Source organism: Hordeum vulgare, chromosome 7H (genome assembly GCF_904849725.1).
Source record: "Hordeum vulgare subsp. vulgare chromosome 7H, MorexV3_pseudomolecules_assembly, whole genome shotgun sequence".
In the NCBI taxonomy this organism is placed as follows: domain Eukaryota; kingdom Viridiplantae; phylum Streptophyta; class Magnoliopsida; order Poales; family Poaceae; genus Hordeum; species Hordeum vulgare.
Window position 1 is genome coordinate 192,125,662 of NC_058524.1, and position 20,026 is coordinate 192,145,687.

A 20,026-nucleotide genomic window follows, 5' to 3' on the forward strand; every position below is an offset into this window, starting at 1 on the left:
AGCGAGGGAAGTTCTACGCATAAGGGACGTGAACTACTAATGATCAAATGAATGAGTAATCTTTACCTGTACCTGCAACTGGTGTTGTAGTAATCTGTGAGCCACAAGGGACTCAGCAATCTCATTTCCAAAGGTATCAAGACTAGCAAAGCTTAATGGATGAGGCATGGTTAAGTGGTGAGGTTGCAGCAGCCGCTAAGCATATATTTGGTGGCTAACTTACGAGTACAAGAAGTAAGAGGGGGAAGATCTACGCACAGCGGACGTGAACTACAGATGATCAAATGAATGATCCTGAACACCTACCTACGTCAGACATAACCCCACCGTGTCCTCGATCGGAGAAAGAACTCACGAAAGAGACAGTCACGGTTACGCACACAGTTGGCATGTTTTAATTAAGTTAACTTCAAGTTATCTAGAACCAGTGTTAAACAAAGTATCCACGTTGCCACATAACCGCGGGCACGGCTTTCCGAAAGATTTAACCCTGCAGGGGTGCTCCAACTAGTCCATCACAAATTACCACAAGCCGCATAGAAATCCTCAATCACGAAGCTCGCGATCTCGTCGGATTCCCTAGTGGAAAACCTCAACTCTAAGATTACCCAAAGCATCACCGGAATACCGATGCACAAGATATTTCGTCAAAGGTAAAACTAATCCAGCAAGGCCGCCCGACGTGTCGACGATCCCGATAGGAGTCGCGTACCTCATTCTCAGGACACGGCGGATGAGCTCGACGTCGGGATTGCTAAACCTCCGGGTGACCAGAGGGGCGCCGGACATCGCTCAGGTGGGACCAACACTCATGAGGAGCACTGGCCGGGGGGTTGATTAAATTATCCTTGGGGTCCGGAAAGTCCATTTGCAATTTTATTAGGTGTTTAGGAAAATGTAGTACCAAAGTTGGGCCTTGCCAGACCAGCTTTAATCTAAAACGAATTATCAAGGGGGTCCCCATAACAACCCCGATCGTGTTAGGAGCTAGTTATATATCGGAGAGTAGGATTCTTTTTTCTCCTCTTCTATGCTCTGGTGAGGAATCTTGACGTAATAATTTAATTCTACTCCTCTTCTCACTCAAAATTTGTTTAGGATCACACGGATATTTTTGAGATCTATATGATGCCGATGTGACGGAGTTCTGTCTTGGTGCCTGCTATTTGCTTTAAGTCTCAGGGGAGTTGAGCTCCAAGGGATTCTTGAGCACATCGTTATCATTCAGATTTCTTAGTATCTCAGTACGAAGGATGTTCGTAATTGCTTCAATACTAGTAGTGGCAAGATAACCCCGATGTCCCCAGTACTGGTGCAGATTGTTTGGGAGTACTGCCATACTTTGTATCGTTGTGATCACGAGGGTCTGTTGTAGATGAAGGTCCGAGATTCTGGTCGTGTGTTGACGGATGTGTTACAGGTGACGGGTTAGTATAGGAGTTGCGTGATTATTACTCCTTGTATCCTTGCACCATATTGCATGACCAGAAATTTCGGGAATTCGTAGGTGGGAATTCAAGTAGTTGCTTATAGGACAATCTTCCAACAAATGCATGATGTTAGGTTGGGGTTCGACATCTAGTGGATTTGTTTGTTCACGGTCAACTTACAGCGGTACACGTTGTGTCTTAAAGAGTCCTTGTAGCTTGCTACGACTCGGGGCGCTTCGTATGTCGGGTGCACTGCCTTGCACTTGATGGCTACTGTAAAATCGAGCCCGTGCGATCCTGTCCACGAAAATATCGGACGAAACCTTCCTCATGAGTTTGTTCTGGCTTGTTTCATAAGCCTCACCCTTTGTTTTTTTGAACTATGGTAATTCAAGTTGCTTCGATGTCAAGTGGTGATTTCAGATCTTTCCTAATTTGTGTTCTCATATTTTTATGTGAGCGCTAATTCTTTTGTTCAATCAGTTGTCTTATCAATTCTTGTCAACCGGAGTCATCGTATCAATTCCATTCAACCGGTGTGCTTCTCTTCAGTGAATTCATTCCTCTCAAATTTTTGAAGATCATTCTCTCATTTTATGCCAGAGTTTTGTCTCATCTGTTCCGAGTTGTCTTTGTTTTTCCCCGCCCTCCTGCCCTTTTTCTTCGGTGATTGGTTTTCATCCAAGTGCATTCATTTCATTGTGCTTCCGCTGTCTGTTCTTTTCTCTCTTACCCGGTGATTCGTTGTGAAGATTCTCAGGAGCTTCATGTTCATCTTTGTTCATTCTTGTCATCCTTACCGGTGAATTCAGTTCAGCTATCCGTGTTCATCATATCCTAATTTTCCTTGTAATTCTTTTTCATGTTGGAGATTCTTTTCAGCCTATGGTGTTCTTTTATTACTCTCTTTTCGATCCGGAGCGTTGAAGTTATCTCAGTAATTTTTGTTTTTAATATTTTCAATTATTTCCAGGTGCTCAACCTCATCTAGTTTTCTTTTTACCGGTGCTATATCAATCCTTCTAGCAATCTTTTAATGGTGGTTTCTTTGAGTGGGCCCATAACCCACAGGTTCTTTCCCAGGATCTTTCCTGGCTCTTTTAATCTTTCCCGGAGATCTCTAATTATTTCAACTATGACGTAAGTATGAATTCCATCAGTCATATTCCTTCTTCAAGATCTATTTGAAGTAATTCTCACTTTGGCTCAACCTTTCATTCTTCTTTATTCCGGTGTGTCTCATTAATTCTTGGTGTTGCTCTCGTCAGCATTCTCAGCTTGCAATTCGAAGGAGTGTTTCTCTCAAGTCTTGTTCCATTCTTGTGAAGACTATCACCTCAGCTTCGTGTATCCTCTCATTTGTTCCAATCATGAGTGATCCCTTCTTGCTATCCGGTGCTTCTATGAGTTGTTTTTATTTCTCGATCCTCCGAAGGCCATCATTTCAGAAGATTCTTCGTTCTCAGCTTTTAGCTTTCATCCTCTATTCTTCTCAATTGTTGTCTCGCCGTTCGTCTCTCGTTTATTCCGGTGTCTTATTCAAGTTTTCTGTTAGGTGGCTCAAGATCTTTTCATTCTCTTGTATCTCCCTTAATTCTTGGTTTTCCCATTCATTTGTGAATTCTCACCGGTGCTTTCTTCAATTATGCTTCAAGTGGTGCTTATCTCTCTGTCTCTTCAAGATCATTTCAAGAAGAATAAGTGGTATGCTAAATCCGTTGCTTGTCATCAATTAAACCTGATGAAGGATGAGCATAACATAATTCTTATTCTTGTTCATAGTAATCTGGGTTCTTCTTCTGGAGTGGTTCATTATGTCAATTCCTTTTTCTCAAGTGTTCTTATCTTTTCTTTTCCGGAGTTCCAGGTTTTCTCAAGTATCTCTTTGTGAGGCTTCATCTAAATCTTGGCAAGGTCGTAATCTTATTCTTTCATTCTTCATATCTTTGCATCATTTATTTATATACGGAGGTCCTTCATGGTGATTCATCAAGGTTTCAATCCATTATCAAATGTTTTAAGATTCTTGTTGGAGAACCTCAAGTATATTTTTTCTTTTGCATTTATATGTGCATTTGTTCTTCCTTTATCCTTTGAGGTGGTATTATAACATTCTTGTTAGTGTAGGAGCCTCGAAGAGTTTTCCTTTCGAGAATGAGATAATTAAATCCACCAATCCTTTGATCATGAGATTATTCTTAACTCATGGTTTCTTCATTGAGCTATCTTGGTTTAGTTTTCACCTAAAGCTTTTCCCATGGATTGTTGCTATTATGGTGCTTGTCTTTAATCTAAGTTCTCAATGTATCCTCTTGGTGTAAGAAATTGTTCATATCTTGTTTCTCCCAATCAACCCTTGTTTCTTTTAGTGGTTGGTTGTCACCTCATATTTGTTGAGATGATTTTCATAAGCCCACTACTATCTTGTTCTTTGCGTTGTTGGTTTTCCAACTACTATGTAAATTCTCTGTTCGGAGGCTCTTCAATTCTATCGTGATGATAGTTGTCATTCCTTTCTCCATTCTCTTTTTCCGCTTCAGCTAGTTCCTATTCTCTTGTTCCGAGGCTTTGTGATGTTGCTCTTTTGGGTCCGTCTTGTTGTTCTATCAAGATCATGGTGTTCCCTTGCTCTGTTTACTTGTTTGTTGTGAATATTGTCTATTTCTTCCACCTTGTCGATTTTTTTGTCCCTTTTTCCTACCGAAGTGCTGCCGAAATTTTCCGTGAATTCTTGCTTGTTTCTCATATCATTCCTCGTCGCTTTGCAACCTTCAAAGATCATTGGTTTCACTCATTTGTCAAAGAAGCGACTAAGGTTTTACCTCCTGTTCTTTCTCATTCTCTCCCCCTTTCATTCTTGGATCTCGGGGCGAGATCCTCTTGTAGTGTAGGAGAGTTGTGATAGCCCGATGCCGACGTTCCACAAGATTCCCTTTCCTTTCCGTTTTCGTCGTGTGTCTGTTTTATTTTGTCGCATGACCATCGCATCATTCGCATCATCTGCATTGCATCGGCATCTCCGTTGCCGCTAGTTTTAAAACTTGCATCCGTTGTTAGTTGCCGGTTCTCGTCGTTGCCCGTTCCGAGTCCGACCGCACACGCACGCGCCCGCGGCACCGTCGAAACTCTGTTTTTAAAGCGTGTATAAAAATTTCTCCGATTGAGCTGGAATTTGTCGTGCAGTTTTATTTTAATATAGGTAGGCCGCCTGTCAAGTTTCGTCGCAATCGGAGACCGTCTGGTACCCGAACGGTCGACCGTAGCAGTGCCGTATTCGGTCTACCGTCGGACGGTCATCGGTGTTTTAAAAATTGTTGTCGCGCTGCCTGTTTTCCCTCTCGTCTCTAGTAAACCACCCTACACGGCCGCATACCCATTCCCGCGTGCGGAATCGTCCGAATTCGACCCCGCGGTTGGATCCGGAACGCGATTCCGGTTAATCGAGCCCCCCCCCCATTTGTTATAAATAGACCCCCTCCTATTTTTGTGGCAGCCAATCCCCTCTCTCCCTCGTTTTCCGTGCCTCCCCAACCCTAGACGCCACAGCCAGCCATCTCCCACCTCCAGCGCACAGGCCCTGCGAAGCCCATCTGGGGCCCGCCCAAGCCCGGATCGAGCGCGCCCCCATCCAGCTCCCTCCTCCTCTCGATCTGCATCTCCCCGTGCCTCGCGTCGTGCCGCCTTCCGCTGCTGCGCCTCGAGATGCGTCGGCCAGCACCGTCGCCGGCTCACCTCCGCCAGCCACCAGCACCGAGCAGCCGAGCCGCCGGCTTCCCGGCGCCCCTGGATCCCGTCACGGAGCAGCGGCAGCAGCAGCAGCCGCGTCGTCGTGCCAGCCGCCACCGCCGCCATGGAGAACTGCCGACGGCCGCCCTCATCTCCCCGGATCTGTCGGCTCCCGCCCGCCTGCGTCCTCCTGCGCTTCGCCCGAGCACGCTGGCGCTTCGACCCGCCTCGCCTGCTACTGCCGCCGCGTGCGTCCCGAGCGGGATCGGGGACGACACAGCGCTCGCCCCGAGCGTTGACCGCAGCCCCGTGGCCAGCGCGTCGCTCGCCAGGCCGGCCCCGTCCCGCAGTGGCCCAGCGCCCCGAGCCGCCGGCCCAGCTCCACAGCGCCTCGGCCCACCAGCCACGGCAGCCCAGCTCGCCTCCTCCCGCTGGCCTGCCTCGCCCCGCTTCCGATCTGGGCCGAAGCCCATGGTGAGCCCCTCCCCCCTGCGCCTGTGTTTTTATTTTATTTTATTTTATTTTGTGTTGTCATGCTAGTTGTGTTGGGCCTAGTAGTAGATCGGGCCCATTAGATATTAGGTTATTTTCGGAATTGTTTATATTCCAGAAAATAGACAGATAGTTAAACGTCCGTAACTTTTAAACCGTGTAACGGTTCGCAACGTTTAGCATATGTATTTGGAGTAGAATTTCGTGTAGAATACGATTATCAAACTTGCATATTTATTTGAGTTAGTTTAACGTGCCAAACGCCTAGTTTTGCGTGCTGTTTCAATAGGACACGCCCCGTATTTAATTTTCGTGCAAGTCCGGATTGCTCATATGCCGTAGTAGAAATGCCCATGTTTTAGGAATCATTTTTGCATGTATTTTAGAGCGGTCATTTGTATTTTTACGTGTAGGGATTTGTCGGTAATTTATTTTCCCGCGTATAGGTTGTTTTCTTGCATTAATGTGTGGCTTTATTTTGTGTTGCAACCCCACATATTTTATATGTTTCCGGGGTAGAAAAATCCCATGGATTTGTTTGTGCAATTGGTTTTAGCTTTTGAGGAAGTTAGTTCGCGAGATATATTGCTAAGATGCCCTTTTGTTTAATTCGTAGGATTTATTCCGTGCCCCGTTTGCTTGAGTGGTCAACTAGGGAGTTGTTCTTGGGTGTTTAGACTAGCCCCTGGTATTTTTAGTTGCAATAGAAATACATGTTTAGGTGTGGTTTGATTGCTCTCAAGTTGCTAGAAATAGTGCTGATTTGGAGGAGCTGAAATATTTCTAAGTCTGGGATCTGTTATTATTTTGTTGCTGTCTTGTCTTGCTTGCATCCTGTGATCTGTAGCTCTTTTGAGGTTGGTCCAATGGAGTTAATTGTACACCTTGTGTTTCTCTAGCATGCTGTAATTTTCATGCCATTTGGAGTCCTGTAGCTATAGGTTTTGCTGCTGTCAATATAGCTGCAGATCGAAAACTGCACCTTCGTGAGGTGTAATTTTCACTAAGTCTGAAATAGTGTGTGGGATGCCATTTTGTGTCTTCTTTTCTAGTGATCCATGATGCCATGCTAGTTGTTGTTAGTTGTTTTTAGTAGTGCGTCTTGCCCTCTTTTGTGCCATGCCTTGCTTGAGTTTATCGGAGTTGTGTAGCTCGTAGTTGTGGGGCGTAGAAAATGCTATGTGGCTGTTTTCGGCAGATTGTAGTCATTTCTTGTTTTGCTCGGAGTTGTTGAACCGTAGCTCCGATTTGAGCGTGTCCTACATGAAACTTGCTTAGAATCTCGTGTAGTTTCATTTTCTCTTGCTGGTTGTTTGTTTTAAAGTGCTCGTGACCGTCGTTGCACACATATTGCATTCATGCCATCATATCTTGCGGTGCTTGTAACTTTTGAACCGTAGCTCCGTTGGAGATGTTCTTTATGTGTAGATTGCTTGCCTTGACACGTAGAATCACGTGAACCTATTTGTTTTGCTGTTCAACAACTAATTTAATTCACTAGTTCAGATCTGGACAGAATTGTAAATTAACATGTGACGTCGTTTCGGAGGTGCTATATGACATTTCCGACCTCATTTAAAATACCTAGATAGGTAGTTTATTTACGCTTCACCTCTTGCCATGGTTAACCACATTTAATATTGCCGTGTATTTAATCGGGATAGAACTAAATAAATAAACGTGGAGTTTCGTCAATATGCAACTCGTCGCATATTGAACTTCACTTAATGTGTAGTGATTGATTGTGTGATTTGCCATGCCGTGACTTGCATGTATTCAGCTGCTCATGCATCATATGTTTTGTGCATCGTGTGGTGAATTCGGTGTGTTGATTTGTGTTTCCGGTTTGCTTCGTCTCGTTAAAGTTCCGCAGCGTGCCGGATTGTGAGGACCCGTTCGACTACGTCGGTTCGTCTGCTTCACGGAGGCATTCTTCTTCCAAGCGGGATATCAAGCAAGATGACCATTTCCCCAGATACCATTACTATCATTGCCATGCTAGTTTTATCGCTTCTATCGATTATGTCTCGTTGCCTACCACATGTTAAATATCAGCCTCTCAACAATACCATGTTAACCTTCAACCTGTTCGACCTAGCAAACCACTGATTGGCTATGGTACCGCTTGCTTAACCATGTTGTTAGCGTTGCTAGTTGCAGGTGCAGTTGCTTCCATGTGAAAGCATGGGTTCCTTGTTATATCACCATATTAAATGCTATTTAATTTAATGCACTTATATACTTGGTAAAAGGTGGAAGGCTCGGCCTTTCTAGCCTGGTGTTTTGTTCCACCTTGGCCCCCTTACTTTCCGGCTACCGGTGTTATGTTCCATAAATGAGCGCTCCTAACACGATCGGGGTTGTTATGGGGACCCCCTTGATAATTCGTTTTAGATTAAAGCTGGTCTGGCAAGGCCCAGCTTTGGTACTACATTTGCCTAATCACCTAATAAAATTGCATAGGGACTTCCCGGGCCCCGAGGATAGTTTAATCAACCCCTGGGCCAGTGCTCCTCATGAGTGTTGGCCCCACCCGAGCAATGTACGGCGCCCCTCTCGTCACCCGGAGGTTTAGCGATCCCGACGTCTAGCTCATCCGCCGTGTCCTGAGAACGAGGTACGCGACTCCTATCGGGATCGTCGACACGTCGGGCGGCCTTGCTGGGTTAGTTTTACCTTTGACGAAATATCTTGTGCATCGGGATTCCGGTGATTGTTTGGGTAATCTCAGAGTTGAGGTTTTCCACTAGGGAATCCGACGAGATCGCGAGCTTCGTGATTGAGGATTTCTATGTGGCTTGTGGTAATTTGTGATGGACTAGTTGGAGCACCCCTGCAGGGTTAAATCTTTCAGAAAGTCGTGCCCGCGGTTATGTGGCAACGTGGAAACTTTGTTTAACACTGGTTCTAGATAATTTGAAGTGAACTTAATTAAAACCTGCCAACTGTGTGCGTAACCGTGACTGTCTCTTTCGTGAGTTCTTTCTCCGATCGAGGACACGGTGGGGTGATGTCTGACGTAGGTAGGTGTTCAGGATCATTCATTTGATCATCAGTAGTTCACGTCCGTTATGCGTAGATCTTCCCCCTCTTATTTCTTGTACTCGTAAGTTAGTCACCAAATATATGCTTAGCCGCTGCTGCAACCTCACCACTTAACCTTGCCTCACCTAGTAAGCTTTGCTAGTCTTGATACCTTTGGAAATGAGATTGCTGAGTCCCCTGTGGCTCACAGATTACTACAACACCAGTTGCAGGTACAGGGAAAGGTAACTTGACGCGAGCGCGTTGATTGTTCATTTGGAGTTGCTTCTTCTTCTTCTTCATTGATCTAGGATTGGGTTCCAGGCCGGCAGCCTGGGATAGCAAGGATGGACGCCGTTCTTCTTTTGTCGTTTATTTTCGTCCGTAGTCGGACCCTGCTCTTACTCTTGATGATTATGAAATGTACTGATGTGACTCTGATGTAGCTTGTGGCGAGTGTAAGCCAACTCCATATATGTCTCTTCTTTTCAGTACATGTACTTGTAACGATATCCATTCTTGCGACACGACGAGATGCGCTTCTATCCCTGATGAGGTCCTCGTGCCAAATTGAGGATAGGGTCGCATCTTGGGCGTGACACCGGTCAAGGCATCAAACCATGTAAGGTATGCATTTTGCACAACCTTACATGCATGTCTCACCCCAGTAGATGTATAAATGTAGGTAATATGATTATAACTCCCACAACATTATGAAATAAATAGTACGAGCTCAAAGACATGCATGGGAGATTACCGGGAGAAACATGAATTTCTCGGCAAGTTATGTAGGTCAAAAGAAGACAAAGCCAAAATAAAATGACCATGAAAAACACTACCAAGCCAGAGATACCATGTGTGAGAGAACACAATGGTATTTACAATTATCAGTGGTGGTAGATGCCAAACGAGCACAAAGATTGTTTTATACTCACACAAGTGTGATATGGGAGTTCAACCATAAGCATAATGTTTAGATGCCATACGTTAACATCCCAATTAGTTAGATCATAGTGTAGAGAAATAATTCGAAAGGCATGCATCAACTATGCCCTTCTTTTAGGTACGATCTAGCGGCTAAGCCATGAGTATTGGTGTAGTAGGACGTCATACTCATGCACATCTAAGGGATTTAGACACCAACAGGGTTATTATGTGAGTTCAGACATGTGGAGCATGACACGCCACGCAATTATAGAATAACCCTATGTGGTAGATTCTGAGTGGCATACATCAGATGTTTTATCTTACCAGGGGATGTGACGTGCACAAAGCATATCACACACCCTTAATGTGATAATCCATGTATTTATCATCCAAGGCAATCAATCTTCCAACTAGCTGATAAGTGGATGCCAATTTGAACTTCGGATGGCTTTGACATCAACCGAATTGATTGGATAATCTTGCACCGTGAATACTAGATGGAGTCCAATACATATATACACATTTTGGGTTAGTGATGTGCATAGAGCAGAACACTCCCCCTTAATGTGATGAGCTATTAACGTCTCGAAAGACCCACACAACGGTGCAACTAGGATGCAAGTAATGATCAGGACTACACACAACTATATGACATACATAACGACCTACACATGATAGATAACACATAACAATCATACTAGTAGGCGCAACGTGTCAAAGTACATGCTAGGTACCAAACCTAGACATGAGAAGGAGTGGGGAAGGCAACTTTCAGTGTAAACAATTTAAGTACAATTTACCGCAAAGAGGCACATTGGATATGGGATATGGGCTCGATAATCCAAATGACTTGGCTTGAAATAATACGAATGATGAAGAGTCCTCAAATCTTCATTGTGTATCCAAGTCTCCAATGTCCTCCAAAGTCACCTATTGATCAAGTTTGAGCTTGTTGGTCCCCAACTACGTTGGGTCCTAAGAGGTTAGTCACAATAGGCTTGGCAACCCAAATGGTTCTTTTCTTGACACCATTTTGAGTACCAACAAACTTGGCAAACACATTGCCAACCTTATCCTTCCCAAGGGAATAGCTATCATCAATAGTGATTGGGTTGGATAAGTTACTTCTCGTGCAAGACGAAGCGACGTGACCCTTCTCACGACATAAGTAGCAACATCTACCCTTTGCTTTCTTCCCAGTTGATTTCTCACCTCGGGGAGTGTTGGCTTGGGTCTTATTGGGAAGAGGCCTTCCTTCAAATTGTAGCTAAGTATGTGATTGAGTTTGTGGCCGCTTCCCTTGTTGCTTGTGACTTTGATACTTCGTCTTCAGAGGGCAAGATCTAACATGGTGCCCTTTAAATTTGCACTTGAAGCAAATGATTTTGGCCGAATTCTTAACTTGTTCTAGGCCACTCTTGTTCTTGTTTGAATTTACTCCAACATCATTTTTGTCATTCGGAGATGTTTGCTCACACAGGACGTTGTTGGGTGTGGACATCCCTTCACGGCACTGTTCCAAGTCTTTCTTCAAAGAAGTGACTTGGGCCTTGAGCTCTTCGATTTCCTCTGCATGGTTAGTATCAACGCAAGTACTAGAGGAAATGTAAGCTTCAATGTTAGAGCAACAAGGCAAGGAAAGTAATTCATCACACGAGGTAGCAACATTATGAGTAGATGAATTTCGAGGACTAGCACATGGAAATATAGTACTTTGACTAGAAGTAGTGCCATTGTCCACATGAGGCTCACTTGATGTTACCTTGGTGATGATAGCCTCATGAGCTAACTTTTGCACATTATAGGATGTTAGAAGATTGGCATGAGAGCTTGTGAGCATTACATGGTTTTCTTCCAACTTCCCATAATTGCTAGTTAGTAAATCAAGTTGAGCACGTAGCTCAACATTCTCCTTCAATGTTGATACTTCAAATGAGGTAGAGTTAGATGTACAAGTATCATCAACAATATGAGAGGAGTAAGTAGCAGTTAGAGACTTCTCATGAGTAGATTGAAGCTCCTCATAGATCTTAGAGGTTTTGATGAGCTCTCCCTTGACACTATTGCATTCAAGGAGAAGGACCTCAAAATCCTTTTTAAGTTTATCATGAGCAACTTCAATCTCTTCTTTTGAAGATCTTAAGTCTCTACATGCTTGATGACTCTTCTCAAGTTCATGTTCAAGTTTTTCACTTTTAGCTTGTTCATGATTAAGTGAATCATTACAATATTCAAAGTAAGCAAGAACATCTTGGAATCTTTGAAGAGCGTTATTTTTAGCTTTATGAAGAATTTTACTGATCACATAGATATTTTCAGTCAAGTCATCATCAACATCCTTATCGCAAATATCATCGTTATTGCACAGGAAAGATGATACCTCATTATTACCTCTTGCCATGAGGCACATGTGAACTGGAGGAGTTGATGATGATTCTTTTGGTGACTCAGATTCTTCATTAGTCAAAAGTACTTCATATTTCTTGATTTCCCCTAAATGATTAGTCATAGAGCAACTAGGTAGAAACAAGATATTTTGATCAAGAGGACACGGGATAGCAGGCATATCACCACAGACATTTGTCGAGGGATCTTTAGGTGAAATGCATGACCTATCAGCACAATAATTTACACTATGTGTGGTGCTAGATATGCTCGTGTCCATAGAGGCTATGGAATTTTCATCAACATATATTTCTTCACTCACCATGTCATTACCTTGTGAGATTGAAGATGTTGAGGTGTGCAAGCAATCGGATATGGAAGTAGTGGTGGACTCTTTATGATCGAAAAGACTGAAGACCTCATGCACCAACTCCTTCATCGTAATATCGTCTTCATCAAGATTGGACCCACCATATAAATCTTCAAGTATAGTCCAAACTTCATGAGCTGACTTGCAAGTTGAGATAGACTTAAACACCTGAGGACTTATGGTTTGATGAATGGCAAGAAAAGCCTCACAATCAAGATACATTTCATTAGTAGATGAAGATGCATCATCCCTTTTGTCGGCAATCCCTACAAGAACAATTCGTAGAGTATTTGGGCCCATGGTCCGAAAGTGATGAAGCATACGAATTCTCCATAGGGTATAATTTGTGCCATCAAAGTCAAAGGTGTCATTGTGCACTAATCCAATAGTCGACATCGATACTCTCTAGGTCGTGAAACCTAATTAAAGAGAGACCTCGCTCTGATACCAATTGAAAGGACCACAATGACGCTTAGAGGGGGGTGAATAGGCTATTTAAAAACTTCTTCGGATTTGGCTTAAACCTAATGCGGAAATAAACTAAGAGGATACTTTTCAAGCACAAATCCTAAATGCAATAGGCACCCCAACGTGTACCAACAATACGATCTACCAAGATGGACACAACACGGTTACTAACAAGCACAAGTAAGTTACACAAACTTACTTGACCTATATCACACGACAGGTAGGTGAACGACACAAGATACTAGATCACACTATAGCACACGATATATCAAAAGCTGCAAGTGTGAACGTGTGGATATAGAGGGTATGCTTGAATGATTATTGTTGTACAAAGAAATAGGCAACACAATATAATGAGCACAAACAATATGCAATGTATGTATGCTCAAGTAACACAAGTAAGGAGTTAGGGTTAAGGATAACCAAGGTCACTAAGACAAAGATGTATCCCGATGTTCACTTCCTTGGAGGGAAGCTAGTCACCGTTAGAGAGGTGGATGTTACCACGAAGGCACACCAACGCCACGAAGGCTCACCCTATTCTCCCTTTAAGATAACACCACGAAGGTGTTTCTCAACCACTAGTGGTAAGCCTTTGAGGTGGCTTCCAAACCCTCACAAACTTTTCCGGGGGGTAATCACACGGATTGATTCCTCTCCGAAGAACTCCTACCGCCTAGGAGTCTCCAACCTCCAAGAATAACAAGATCACGGGGAATGCTCAAAACTTGCTCAAATCTCAAATAGCTTGGGTTGAGAGAAGGAGAGGGAGACTATCTATCTTTTGATTGGAACAACTCTCAAAGGGGCTCACAAATGCTCTTGGGATCTAAGATTTGATGTGAGCAAATGTGTGTGAGGTAGAAATGTGTTCTTATGAGGATATGGCTGTGTTGGGGCACCCTCTCACGAAGTGGGAGGGGGGTATTTATAGTGGAGAAGGGAAAGTGACCGTTGGGGTCACTTAAGTCTGACAGTGGTCGGACGTCCGGCAGTACTTGGATGTCCGGACGCCCACAAGGGGTCGGACGTCTGACAGGGGTCGGTCGTCCAAGGGATGTACATATATCAGGAACCACTGTGAAGTCGAACAGGGACGGACGTCCGGAGGAAGCCGGATGTCCGAGACTTTGGCTCTGTTCAAAGGCACCGGATTTCTGAAGGAGGTCGGACGTTCGGCCCTCGGACGACAGGAGGAGGCCGGAAGTCCGTGTTATTTGACTCAAATTTCTCTCGTGCAAGGTTCCGGTTTTCCGAAGTGGTCGGGCATCCGGCCCTCGGACGTCCGGAGAGAGCCGGAAGTCTGGGTTATTTGACTCTGGATTTCTCTGGTATAAGGTTCCGGATTTCCGAAGTGGTCGGGCGTCCGTCCCTCGGACGTCCGGAGAAAGCCGGATGTCCGAGGCATTGGTTCTGTTTTCAGATAACAGCAGAGAAGTGGAGATGTGGTATGAGCAGAAAAGTAGAGATGTAGTTTGAGCAAGTTCATCGCAAAACCTGTGATCCCCTCTTAATAGCGCGGGATCGCTAAAGACTCAAGAATCATAAAATGGTACTAATGATCCATACTTGAGTGTATACTTTTATTCGCTGATCATCACTCCGCACCACTAACGTCAAAGGAAATGATACCTTTGAGTTAGCCCTTTCACTTGAGCTTGATGTTGTTGTTCCTTCTTGACTCAAGTTGAAAGCAAGACATGATGAAGTCTTCAAGTAGCTCTCCCATACACAATGTGGAAAGCCTAACCTATGTATTCATCTCCATTTGTCCACCATGTGAACATCCACAAGAATCAAGCATGTAGTGCTCAGGAATGCTTATCTTGATCTTGTCCTTGTTAGCACATGAGCTTGTCCTTATCAACACATGATCATTAACAATAGCTTAAAAGGGGATTAGTGATTAGTTATCTATATGTGTGTTGTCAGCAACACCAAAACACGATTAAGGACATGACTGCACTTTCAGCCAGACCGTGCCGTGAAAGCCGGCTAGGCCAAGCCGTACTAAAGGGCGTAGGCGGCCCCGATGTTTTAAAAAAGGAACAAGTGTCCTTAAGCCAACCTTGGGGTCATCCCCCCAACATTGTCGTCCCGATTTTTTTTGCGAGATCTCGAATCCATCAGCTGTTTCCCTCTATATCTATGGGATTTGGCCCCGTTTCTGGGGCTCACTTTTCCTTTGGCACAAGGGAAATTTCAGCCCCAACCGCTTTCCTCACCGTCATTGTCGCACGTGAGCTTCCGCACGTCGCCGCCATTGCCCGCCATCGTCCCGAACTAGGTGTTGATGTATACACTGCGAGCGAGCGAGCTAGGTAGCAACTACCGCGTCGCGGGCAAGCTAGCTAGCAGCCGCTACATCCGCAAACTCGCGAGCAAGCTAGCTAACTAGTAGGTTGTTGTGTGTGCTTGCTCGCGAGATAGCTAGCCGCCGCGTGCTCATCGCGTCCGTCCCCGTGGTCCTCGTCTTGCTCAATGATGCTGTCACCGACAATACAGATGCTCCTCTGTCCTTGATGAAATCCTCGCAATGGAAGCAGTCGAGACAGATCCAATTGTAATTTAATAAAAAAATAGAGGGGTTTGTGCAATTTTATTGGGACAATGAAATATTTTACTGCATGTGTGAGAACAAAAATCATACCGTAAAGATGCAAAAAAATCTTTTATAGTATCGTTAAACCAATTTTTGCGGGACGGGATCTACGAAATCCCTTAGAGATGCTCTTGTAACCATGACACGATTTGCGGGATGTGGTACACATGTTGTGAGGCTCAAAACGGCTTCCGAGTAGCTCGTGCATCTCGTGGTCAATCCGGAAAAATCCTATCTGCCGCATTCTACGGTTCGCACAAGACAAGAGCGGCACCAAGCTACATGGGCCAGAACAATTATCAGTAAACAACACGCTACAGTATCAGGCGGTTTTGGGAAGATTCTAGAAGGTTCTAGTCGGGTTTTCTGGTTTGACGTACCTTCTAGAAGGTAAGGGAAGGTTTCTGAACCGGTTTATGTATTTTTTAATCTTAATTTGTTCCTATTTCTTTTTTTCTCTCCTCTCCTTTCTTTGTTTTTTCTTGTTCTTTGTTTATTTTTATATTTTCTTTCAGTTTTCGAATACATTTTTATTTTTTTAACAAATGCTCAGATATTTAAAAAATATTAACGTTTTTATTTTTTCGTTCATTTTTTCTATTATGTTTCAGTTTCCAAAATTTGCTCGCAAATTCAAAATAAATTTGGGGAATTTAAAAAATGTGCTACTTTTAATTGTGGTTCTCAAAATTGTTCAGGAAATTTCAAAAAAAATGTTCTGAATTCAAAAATTGTTTCAATAAATCATGTTTTCAAAATGTGTTCATGAATTCAAAATGTGTCCAGAGAATTTCTAAAAATGTTCACCTTTGAATTTTTGTTCACTATTTATAAAAATGTTCAGGAATTTCGCTTTCCAAATTGTTCACCAAAAAACAGTACGTTTTCAAAATGTGTTCATGAATTATAAAATTGTTCAGGGCATTTCAAAAAATGTTTGCTTTTGAATATTTGTTTACAAATTTAAAAAATGTTCGGGAATTTCACTTTCTAAGTTGTTCGCAAAGAAAAAAGGAAATCACTTTTCAAGATGTGTTCGTGAATTAAAAAATTGTTCAGGGAAATTCAGAAAATATTCGTCCTACAATTTTTGTACACAAATTTAAAAAATGTTCAGAAATTTCACTTTCCAAATTGTTTATAAAAAAATTATGTTTTCAAAATGTGTTCGTGAATTCAAAAATGTTCAGGGAATTTCAAAAAATGTTCGCCTTTCAATTTTTGTTCACAAATTTGAAAAATATTCGGCTTCAATTTTTGTTCACAAATTTGAAAAATGTTCGGGAATTTCACTTTTGGAATGGTTCACAAAAAACAATCATGTTGTCAAAATGTGTTCATGAATTCAAAAATTGTGCAGGGAATTTCAAAAAATCTTATCTTATCTATACCTACCTCTTAGTCTTATCTTACCTATTAATAAAGCAAATAGTGCTTCTTCCGTACGTTATCCAAATTGCCCTTGAAGTTGACTAAAATTAACCACCAATGCCATCTATAAGTCATAAAAAACGTTTCAAACAGGAAAATTCTCGGACGGGGCCGGCCCATGTAGGCACCTCCTATATTACGCTCTCGGCTTTGGAAAAAGATGCAGCACACCTGTTTGGGCCGGCCCATGCGTGGGCGCCTGTTTTTTTAGTTTAGCTTTTTTCATTTTTCTTTTCAGTTCCATTTTGTTTTTCTACTTTAAATAATTTAGAACTTCAAACAACTTTTCTCAATTTTAAGAAACTGAGAATTTCGAAATAAAATATTCAAAAAAATATTTTTTTTTTTGAGAATTCAAAAACTACTCAGGAGTTTTGAAAAATGTTTGCATATAAAAAAATGTTTAAACTTTGAGAAAATGTCTATAAAATAAAAAAGTCAATGATTTTAAACAAAAGTCCGTGTAAAAATCTTAAAAACAGTTCGTGCCTCTGTTTTTAGTCTTATTCTTTATTTTCATTTTTCTGTTCCATTTTTTAGTTTAAATAATTTAGAACTTTGAAAAACTTTTGCAATTTATAAAACTGGAAAATTTGAAATAAAAGTTTGAAGAAAATATAAAATGCTTGTGAATTCAAAAAATGCTCAGGATTTTTGTAAAAATATTCACATATTCAGAAAAATGTTCATAATTTTGAGAACAATGTTGGTGAAAACAATAAAAGTCCATGATTTTGAAAAAAAGTTTGTGTGTTATTTTTTGAGTGCAATTGAAAAAAAGTTTGCTAATTCAAAAAATGTCTTAAAATTTTAAAGACGTAATATGATCAACACCATTGAAGATTATAATTGTTTTTCTCCTGTTGCAACGCACGGGTCCTTTTGCTAGTGTTACTAATGATGGTGGCTAGCAACGTTCGTTGGTAGAGGTTCTCGGTTCAATCGCTCACACAGACTTGTCTTCATGGGAATATTATTTATGTGATGTTTTAATTTTGCCGCTTTAATTTCCTTTTCAAACTTCGCGCTGCCAATTTGACACGACAACTTTTTTGTCTCAGTGGCTACTAGCTTGCACACTGCCTAACGCAGTGCCAGCCCCTCATTTTTCTGCGTTTTTTCGTTTCGCTAGCACTGTGCCAACCCGAGTCACTGCGCATGGGCCGGCCCAGCTGAGTCGCCCTGTGACCATTGCTGCTTCTGTCAGTTATTTGTATACTGAACCATATGATTTCCTGAGCAAGTTGATTGCCGGAGGGGATGATATGAACCGGGGTTCCTTACAACAGTTTACTCCAATTGGAGTAGTTGAATTGGAAGTTGGAAATAATATTAAAATATAGGAAAAATATAGACAATGTGTAGATAGACAATCTACTGAAGAACTGGAAGTGTATATGAGGAAATTCTTATAGACCTATATGAAGTTATCAACATATATACATGCTATTGGAGATGCTCTTATCAGCATAGCCGAAATGGACATCCAAAAACTTCAAGTGCAACCAAGCTTCAGGACAGTGCACATCCAGGACAAAATGGCGCAGAACCGAAAGTAACCTACCAAGTACTAACTGGTCCATAGCTCTGTATCTGAACTGTGCCACGATTTGGCAGCAAAAAAATTCATCCAATCCAGTGCTGCAAAAGGAACAGTTTGAAATCAAACACCAATCTGATATAGCCTCTAAACTAAGTCCAAAATATCAGAACACCGTACTAAAGCTATCCATGACGCCTGAAACAGAAGTGCAGATGAATCCCACTAACCTTTGTCTCAACTCCCAACCTTGTCTCTCAGCTCAGCAATAATAGAGGGGAATTTATGCAATAAGCTAATGAAACTTTCAGTCAACACGGTCTTCTTGAAATTCTCTTTTGCATAACAAAGTCAATGCACCTGCTCTTCAACTCTTGGCAATTGTATATCTCAGCGCAGGCTAAAACATCCGCAACCGTATCGACCGACACGCTGTCCCACAACTTCTGAGCACATGCAAGCTTCAACCGGTCCAATGCATACCGATCAGCTGCAGCAAGCAGATGCTTTACCATATCAGTGACAGAGTCCCCAAGCTCCCTGTCTACAGGCAGGGAATTAGTGTACACGAACCGAAGCAGGGTTTTAAACACCACAGGTTCAATTTCGTGCAGAGTGACACACGCCATTGTAGCCTCAGCCATGGGGCCAAAGAGCTCCGCCTTGAAGACCGGTGACCGCGCGGCGAGAATTGCCCGGTGAGCATGAAACGTCTCGCCTTTCACACAGAATGAAACATCCGTCCCCACGGATCGATCCAGCAGACCGCCAAGATGGCTCTCTATGTCTGAGGCTGGCACAGCAATGGAGCTGTCTGCACAGAACCGTGATCCCACATAAAAATGTAACGCATCCTTGCCGGACGGAACCGGAACCAGACTCCAGATCAGTTCGGCTTACAAACTCATGCCACCCCCTGCTCCTAGAGCTGATGCCGTTGGGTGGGTACACCTTGGTACATCTTTTTGCACGCCCAGGGCCGCCCCTGTGTAGCAGGGAAGCCTCAAAGATGGCCTTGACACATTTGGCTTTGCTGACGAGGCGTAGGTACAGGGAGACGTATCTGCCTGCGTTGGACTTCTTGGTGCCATGTGGGCTGCAGTAGATCTTCCAGACGTGCCCTCCGGCGAAGATCTCACCGGAGCGGACGACATCGCCGACTGAAAGGTTCTTGGTTTTTGAATATTGCAGTTCGAACTGGATGAATCCGGAGCCCAGCATCTTGGTATCCGATTAATGCTTGCTAATACGTTCTCCTCCAACTAAGTTTCAAGAGAGAAATGATTGGGGGTGAAATCACCAGCAACGCACAAACTACTACTAATACTCCGTACATATCAATCTGAATCGACCTTACCCTTATATGGAACTGAACAACTGAAAACTGATCTGAAGAGGTAGAGGGAGCTCACGTCCCACGGCGGCGGCGGCGGTGCTCAGAACCTAAGGCGCCGTCGGCCACTCCTCCCGTCTTCCTCGTTGGCGCGTGCAAGTGCAAGGAGCGGAGGGATGAGACTGCGCCGTCGCCGTCGCTAGGGCTCGACCAAAGGTCGCTCGTGAATGACCCCCGCCGAATTCTGAACGCGGCCAATGGGGGGGATTCCCCCTGCGACGTCGGCCCGTCAGTGACG

The 20,026-nt window shown here is 43.2% G+C and overlaps 1 pseudogene; it reads right to left on the bottom strand.

Annotated features, from left to right (window-relative positions):
• Nucleotides 1-18,163: 18,163 nt before the first annotated feature.
• On the bottom strand, nt 18,164-19,616 carry LOC123408603 (annotated as a pseudogene).
• Between the last annotated feature and the right edge of the window lie 410 nt (nt 19,617-20,026).